Source organism: Schistocerca americana, chromosome X, assembly GCF_021461395.2.
Source record: "Schistocerca americana isolate TAMUIC-IGC-003095 chromosome X, iqSchAmer2.1, whole genome shotgun sequence".
Taxonomy (NCBI): Eukaryota; Metazoa; Arthropoda; class Insecta; order Orthoptera; family Acrididae; genus Schistocerca; species Schistocerca americana.
The window spans coordinates 411,796,339-411,805,659 of NC_060130.1; the positions used below are offsets into that span (position 1 = coordinate 411,796,339).

General features: G+C 45.5%; 1 pseudogene; it reads left to right on the plus strand.

The window, feature by feature from the left end:
- Positions 1-753: 753 nt before the first annotated feature.
- Positions 754-871, plus strand: LOC124557233 (annotated as a pseudogene).
- Positions 872-9,321: the final 8,450 nt, after the last annotated feature.

The window sequence follows — 9,321 nt, forward strand, 5'->3', positions numbered from 1 at the left end:
TGTGTGTGTGTGTGTGTGTGTGTGTGTGTGTGTGTGTGTGTGAGAGAGAGAGAGAGAGAGAGAGAGAGAGAGGGAGAGAGAGAGAGAGTGCGTGTGTAAGTGTGTGTGCGTGTGTGTGTGTGTGTGTGTGTGTGTGTGGCTGTGTGTGGCTGTGTGTGTGTTTCAAAGTTCAAAGGGTACCCTCTATGTACGACTGATTCAGAATTTTTGGAGTTGGGCTTACTCTTCTCCGGCAGGGGCGTTCTCGTATTGTTACGTTCAATAATGGCCAACAGTTACCGCTCCTCCGCCAGAATTCGAGGACTTGGGGAATAAAAAGTCGTTTTTTGCGTGGAGTGATCACTTGTAGCTGTTTTACACCTTAATCATTTGAGCAGCTTGCTAGAGTTATGGATTATGAATTTGGAAATGTTACGTCGGTTGATAGGGTCATAAATTGTAATAATTCGACTTATTAGCGGAAAGGTGTAAATAATTTGAACAAATATTAAAAGGGTACCTTGAAGAGTTTTAAAGTGAAACATCAAATCGGGAAAGCAATACATCAATCGTATAATTCAGCTTGGAAGTGAAATACACTGACGTGACAAGAGTCATGAGGTACCTCCTAATATCGTGTCGTCATGAGATATCTCCTAATATGGTGTCGGAACTCCGTTTTCCCGATGAAGTGCAGCAACTCGACATGGCACGGACTAAAAAAAGACATTGGAAGTCCCCAGCATAAATATTGAGCCTTCCTGCCCCTGTAGGGGCAACGGCCTTGCCGCAGTGGATACACCGATTCCCGTCAGATCACCGAAGTTAAGCGCTGTCGGGTGTGGCCGGCACTTGGATGGGTGACCATCGGGGCCCCCATGCGCCGTTGCCATTTTTAGGGGTGCACTCAGCCTCGTGATGCCAATTAAGGAATTACTCGACCGAATAGTAACGACTCCGGTCACAGAAAACCATCATAACGACTGGGAGACTGGTGTGCTGACCACACGCCCTTCCCATCCGCATCCTCCGCTGAGGATGACGCGGCGGTCCGATGGTCCCACTGGGCCACTTGTGGCCTGAAGACGGAGTGAGTGCTACCTCTGTAGCCGTTCGTAACTGCAAAAGCGTTGCCAGAGGAGGATTTTGTACACGAACTGATCATTCGATTATGTACAACAAATGTTCGATTGAATTCATTTCGGCGATATTGGTGGCTGAATCATTCACCCTAATTGTCCAGTATGTTCTTCAAACCAACCGCGAACAACTGTGGCTCAGTGACATGGCGCACTGTCGTGAAGTCCATGAATGGGCGCAAATGATCTCCAAGTAGAAGAACATAACAATTTGCTGTCAATGGTTGGTTTAGTTGGGCCAGAGGACGCAGTCCACACCATAGAGAAACAGCCCGTACCATTATGGTATCACAACCACCTTGCGCAGTGGCTTGTTGACAGCTTGGGTAGAGCGCTTCGTGGGATCTGCACCACACTCGAACTCTACATCAGCTCTTACCAACTGAAATCGGGACTCATCTCACCAGGCCACAATTTTGGGTCCAACCGATATCGTCAGAACAAGCGCTGCATACTGTGTAAATCAAGGAAATGCTGGTGATGAGCAGGGATGAATTCAATAAGTGTACTACATGCAAATATACACACAGCTGAGGACTGTATCCATAACCTCTTACACAATGAGTGGAAAGAAAACATAATGGATGAGCATGTGGTGAATACTTTTAGTTCAATATTATCAATGCATTGGGATGGTGTGAAAATGCATTTCAGTACTCATGTAGATAGATGCTTGTGCTGGAACTGCCTACCTTTCTTGAAATTGCCTAACACCCCAAATCAACTTCACACTATCCACAATGAACCATAGGTGTCCTCCTTGGGGTTTGGAGACCAACTGACCTAGTTCACATCACCGCCAACAGAGGGCGCTGTCAGCCCTCCCTCACTCCCCTTCCATGACGTAATCCAAGATGGCGGTCCAGACAAAAAGGGTGGCAACCAGTAGGAACCCTCAATCCAGTCACGTGATATGCTCTTGCCAATAAGATGACAGTATGTAGTGATGTCATTGGAGGAGATATAGGGTAGGTACAGCAGTTCTACAGCCTCAGTCTCACTCAGTCAGGCAGCAGCAGCAGAAGAAGAAGAAGAAGAACTAAAAAAAATGGTTCAGATGGCTCTGAGCACTATGGGACTTAACATCTGTGGTCATCAGTTCCCTAGAACTTAGAACTACTTAAACCTAACTAACCTAAGGACATCACACACATCCATGCCCGAGGCAGGATTCGAACCTGCGACCGTAGCAGTCGCGCGGTTCCGGACTGAGCGCCTAGAACCGCTAGACCACCGCAGCCGGCTGAGAAGAACTATGAAGTTGTCAGCAGAAAAAATAGTTCAAATGGCTCTGAGCACTATGGGACTTAACATCTGTGGTCATCAGTCCCCTAGAAATTAAAATACTTAAACCTAACTAACCTAAGGACATCACACACATCCATTCCCGAGGCAGGATTCGAACCTGTGACCGTAGCAGTCGCGCGGTTCCGGACTGAAGCACCTACAACCGCTCGGCTACTGCGGCTGGCCTTTCAGCAGCAAACAATATCCAGTACAGCCCTGCAGAACAGGAAGAAACGGGAAAGTAAGTACCCTATATCACATCTTTGTCTGTAGGTAGCAGTATTATTATTATTATGTAACCCTTCGTTGTCCTCTTTATTGAGCAGTAGCCGTCGACATGTCAAAGGCTGCAGAGATGAGCAGCAACATGTCGACCTCTGCTGCATCCCGACCAGCAGCAGCCTCAGTCACCATCTTGTCCAGACAAGCACCGACCTCTGCACCTGCAGCAGCAGGAACCTCCAGCATGTCAGAAACTGTAACGACCATGTGGGGTGCTGTAGCACACATAGCTCACTTGCTAAAGGAGGACAAGATGCTGTTATTGTACGTCCCACCCATCGACTGGGCAATGAGGACGCCATATCTGTTCCTATCGTTTAAAATGCTGCTGGTGGTCCTAAACAACAGCAGGATGGAGGACGATATTGGTCACCAACATGTGACCCATCCCAACAGAACATCACTGTGCTAGTGCAGGCACAGTGTGCAGGCACAGTGTGCAGATGCTGTGGATAAGAAGATACCAAGTGTGCCCATGCTTTACAGTTCTACATATAGTTTAACTCTTAACAGAATTAAAACTGTAAATGTGGGTATAGAAGCACATCATGACTGGGACTTGCATGTGAGAAAAGAAATTGAAAATGCATCGACAGGTTTTAGAGTGCTTATTTCTGAGTTCGACTGGGACGAAATACGTCATGCACAACGCGACATCAATCAGCAGATGACACAGAGTATTGTCCAACTCACCCCCCCCCCCCCCTCCAGACATTCACCTTACTGGTGTGACAGTATCTACACTCCTGGAAATGGAAAAAAGAACACATTGACACCGGTGTGTCAGACCCACCATACTTGCTCCGGACACTGCGAGAGGGCTGCACAAGCAATGATCACACGCACGGCACAGCGGACACACCAGGAACCGCGGTGTTGGCCGTCGAATGGCGCTAGCTGCGCAGCATTTGTGCACCGCCGCCGTCAGTGTCAGCCAGTTTGCCGTGGCATACGGAGCTCCATCGCAGTCTTTAACACTGGTAGCATGCCGCGACAGCGTGGACGTGAACCATATGTGCAGTTGACGGACTTTGAGCGAGGGCGTATAGTGGACATGCGGGAGGCCGGGTGGACGTACCGCCGAATTGCTCAACACGTGGGGCGTGAGGTCTCCACAGTACATCGATGTTGTCGCCAGTGGTCGGCGGAAGGTGCACGTGCCCGTCGACCTGGGACCGGACCGCAGCGACGCACGGATGCACGCCAAGACCGTAGGATCCTACGCAGTGCCGTAGGGGACCGCACCGCCACTTCCCAGCAAATTAGGGACACTGTTGCTCCTGGGGTATCGGCGAGGACCATTCGCAACCGTCTCCATGAAGCTGGGCTACGGTCCCGCACACCGTTAGGCCGTCTTCCGCTCACGCCCCAACATCGTGCAGCCCGCCTCCAGTGGTGTCGCGACAGGCGTGAATGGAGGGACGAATGGAGACGTGTCGTCTTCAGCGATGAGAGTCGCTTCTGCCTTGGTGCCAATGATGGTCGTATGCGTGTTTGGCGCCGTGCAGGTGAGCGCCACAATCAGGACTGCATACGACCGAGGCACACAGGGCCAACACCCGGCATCATGGTGTGGGGAGCGATCTCCTACACTGGCCGTACACCACTGGTGATCGTCGAGGGGACACTGAATAGTGCACGGTACATCCAAACCGTCATCGAACCCATCGTTCTACCATTCCTAGACCGGCAAGGGAACTTGCTGTTCCAACTGGACAATGCACGTCCGCATGTATCCCGTGCCACCCAACGTGCTCTAGAAGGTGTAAGTCAACTACCCTGGCCAGCAAGATCTCCGGATCTGTCCCCCATTGAGCATGTTTGGGACTGGATGAAGCGTCGTCTCACGCGGTCTACACGTCCAGCACGAACGCTGGTCCAACTGAGGCACCAGGTGGAAATGGCATGGCAAGCCGTATCACAGAACTACATCCAGCATCTCTACGATCGTCTCCATGGGAGAATAGCAGCCTGCATTGCTGCGAAAGGTGGATATACACTGTACTAGTGCCGACATTGTGCATGCTCTGTTGGCTGTGTCTATGTGCCTGTGGTTCTGTCAGTGTGATCATGTGATGTATCTGACCCCAGGAATGTGTCAATAAAGTTTCCCCTTCCTGGGACAATGAATTCACGGTGTTCTTATTTCAATTTCCAGGAGTGTATTACAAAAGTGTAGGATGACTCTCCACTATGTGTGAAACTGGGCGACAAGAGTGTTTGTCTATGGAATGCTTCAGTTATGAACTTATACGATACGGATACTGCACTATGCCTTGCATTGGAGAGACTGAGTCGTTGGTTGCCAAGCGTAGACTCTGCATACAGTAATGTTGTAAACATTTTTCATGTGAATAGTGTACGTGTTGATGATTTGGAGCGTTACGTTTATTTGCATATGAACACAGAGCCAAAAGAGAAGCAGGTTAAATATGTGTGTGAACATCCAAAGTATTTTCAGGTATCCATCGGTTTGAAGGAGATACATGGGGAATTTATTGCATATCAAAAAGTTGTATTTGGGAAATACTGTACAGGTGCAAAGAAGATAAAGAAAGAATCCGAAGACTTTTTTTTTAAATACAGCATCCGATATACGATATTTAAATAAATAATATGTATATATAATCTCAAACTGTGTTTGTGATTTATTTCATACCTCTCTCATTATAGTCCAAGTATTACACTTACTAATATCATTATTTTCGATTCTATAATCATGCAGACAATTACCTCAAACACCTACTCACCAGTCACTGTCAAAATTAATGATGAAGCTACTCTTCGGGGGTAAATATATAGCTGAATTCTCTGTGTAGCCAATACAGCTCAGTTGGTTAAGTGATGGAGATGTAGTGGCTACACATACTATGGTTACCATTCTTCCAAGTATATCTTTCTCTATATATCCACTATATGTTGGTACCTGACATAGTCAGTATCAAGGAAAGGTGGCTGAAACATCCTCGTCACAAGGACTTTGTTGTTGGTGACTAGTCCTGTTAAGATGCTAAAGAAGACCTGAAGAAGAAGAATGAAATACTCCTTCCTGATAACATACCAGCAATTATTGTAGGTCCATCCAATTGTGGCATGAGTAATGTTCTCATGACACTGCTAAAGCACGTAGATGGAGTCGATTTTAACATGTTTGTTTGTTTTCAAAAACACTGGTTCAGCCCAAGTATCAGCTATTACAGGAGATATTGCGCGGTGTAAAAGACGTTGCATACACGAAATTCAGTTAAAGCGATGATATCCCCCCGATCTGAAAAAGTAAAGCCAAACGCTGTGTTCATATTTGACGATGTTGCTGTGGAAAATCAAGACCAAATTCGAAAATATTTCTGTTTCGGTCGTCATATGGGTGCTGATGTATTTTATCTAAGCCATACATATTCCAGAATCCCGAAAAAGTTGGTTAGGGCTAATGCAAACATCATTATAGCCTTCAAACAAGACAATCTGAATTTAAAATACATTTACCAACCACATGTAGGCACTGACATGTCTTTCAGTGAGTCTCTAAAGATATGTGCCGACTGCTGGAATCATTCACAGAAAGGGTTTCTCGTCATTTGTGAAATAAGAAAATTGAATGATGGTGGGTACAGGCGAAACTTCCAAGACTTTCTGTATATATAGCATGGTAAGAGAGGTGAGTACATCAGTATACACTGCACCGTGAACAAATTCGCACGCATACCTAGCTGTCAACCCGAGAGAATGGGTTTACATAGAACATTCGCTTGTATATGAATGCGAAAATTCAGGCTGTAGTGGTATGCGCAGGGAGCTACAGACGTATTCCCAGATTCTTCTGTGAATGATCAACGCATTAAATGAGCTACTTAATGAAATCGGTAAGAAAGTAACCAACTTAACTGAGAAGATCGAGGGTGGTAAGCAAAGGTGTTTAAAGAATTGTATCCTGACAGCGATGTATGCAGCTAAAACCGCTCTGAAGCAGAAGGGTGCGGGAAGAAGAAGAGGATCTGTTAAATCACCTCGAGTTCTACCAATGTCCAAGACGTCTGGTGGTTTTCTCCCATTCCTCATCCCAGCCCTCTCCGCTCTCTCGGGGGTAGGGCCCATCATTGGTCGTGCTGCAACTATTGTTCGAACAGTCAAGGACGTGAAAAACGCCCAAGCACAGTTACGAGAAGCAGGAAGAGATAACCGCATGATGAAAGCCGCAGTCATCGGGAAAGGATTAAACTTGAAACCGTACAGGAAAGGGCTTGGACTATTCATAAATTAAAAAAAAAAGCCTATTAGCAGTCCTACTAGATCGGCCACTCAAAAATGCTGATCTTCTTAAGTTCGTTAGAAAAAAAATTTAGCACTCCAAGATTACGTGGTGTGTTTATGTGGTATACAGTACTGAAGACTACGTGGAAAACTAGTTAATGTGGTATTGCGAATTTACATGTTGCTGGAGGTCTTGGCACCCACTGAGTGTCGTATGTTACGAAAAATACAAACACCATCTACTATTTCGACTCATTTAGTGACCTGCAATCGCCAGAAGAACTACATAGATACTTCACTCACAGAAGACGTGTGTTCTACAATTCTCGTCGGTATCAGGACTTTATTACATTGATCTGCGGACATCTATACATCATGTTTCTCTTGGAGTTTGCAAAGAAGAAGGAGAATATATAAGGAAGACCTTTAAACGATCCTTCATCAGTTGAGCTTCAGATGCAGTGTCGAACACTTTGGCTTTGAAAGAACGATCATATGTATTATGTGCAAATTACTTCCCACCAACGGATTTGCGCATTCGTGAATGGAGCATTGCATTGGAAACGTACAATAGCATTCCAAATATCACCGAGGCAAACAACAAACTGCATCTGGATATTAACAGTGAAAATACATTGTAGAAATAGAACGTGGTGTGTACTATATTGACGATTTAAACGAAGTCTTAAAACAGTCTACGCTAGAATAATCAACTTCTCGACTTTCGCTGTGAGGAAATCATTGTACAATTACGTAGAAGGCAGGATGGGCATACGGTATAAAGCCAGTGCACGCTGTCCACAGCACGCCACTTCGCTGCCGAACCGCAAAGTGATAACATGTGCGAATAACGAGTTTCTTAAATCAGTTGGCTTGAAACCTCGCAATGACGTCCTCATTCAATATAAGCTGCCCAGTAGAGTATGATGAGTGAATTATGCGTCAGGAATACTTCTTGCATAAACCTTCTGCTTCAACCATATTTAACAAGAATGACGAAATTAGAATTGTCATCCAGCACGAAGACGCGCTGACTATTCCATGCAAGAGTTTCATATATTTGGAAGGATCATTCAGGAAAGCCGATGGCAGCGTCACAGTAGGACACAAGCTCACACGTAATGGTTTAGCATTCTTGTTTAAAGAGATATACTATGAAGTTAATGGGTCTGAGATGGACCGTACACGCAATGTCGGCATAACATCAACCCTTAAAACATATGGCTCTGCATCAACGTCTCTGCATCACCCACCAATTTGAATGGTTTAGAAAATGTAGGATGGTTCATAGATGATCCGGTGGATAGAACAGCTGCAGAGTACAAACGATTTACTGCATGCATACCACTAAACATGCTTATGGGCCACTTTGAGGACATGAAGCAGATTATTATGAATGCTAAACAGGATCTCATTCTGGTACGGAGTGCGATGGATAATAACTCATACATTTAAGGAGCTCAAGAGGAGAATATGATCACAATCAGTGAGACAGTATAGAAAACGCCGCACGTCAGTGTATCACACGAGGAGCGTTTGAAGCTTTTAAGAGTTCTGAATGCCGGTACATATCTATCACTAACATTCTGCTCTTGAGAGATTTTCGAGTATCTGATGCTATCGACTGCAAGCAGACAAATATGGGCTATTAAAACCTCTTCGCAGCTAGATACACCTAGAGTCATCATACTTGCGATTCAGACTGATAGAAGAGGGGATATAGCAAATGATTCCTGTGCATTCGACAACTGCAAGTTAACTAATGCCAGAGTCAACCTGTATTTAGAATTATACCCATATGACAATTTACATCTGCAGTGGGATGAAAATGTGTACAGTATAGCACGTGACATGTATGTGAGGTTTCGTGCTTCTTATTATGAAAGTGCTGAAGAAGAAAGAGAAGAGTGTCTACGCCGTTCGCGGAAATTCAAGGAACTGTCACCGATCATCGTAATAGACGGCTCAAAACAGAACGAGATAATTAAGTCCGGACCTATAGATGTACGAACTGAATCTTCAGCTAATTTCCCAGAACACACTGCAGCGTATGATCTAGTTCTTCATTAACTACTGCCCACTCACTGGTATTGTACAGCGAGCTGTATAAGTGAACAGTTCCTACGCCATGCCCAGAGCATTGCACAATGATATCTCAAGGTGTGAACATAATTGAAGGCGCTCCAAAAACACTGCATGCGCGAGGTCTTTCAGGGAAGAGCGCAAAGTGGTTAAAACATTTCTACCATGAAATTCACTGGGATGGTCCTGGAATATCGTACAAAGATATGGTGACGTTGCTTCGATTGTTCGACCACATGGATATTATCATCTACGTCAAGGGGAAGGAGAACATCTCGTTGAAGCAACAAATCTTCTAATT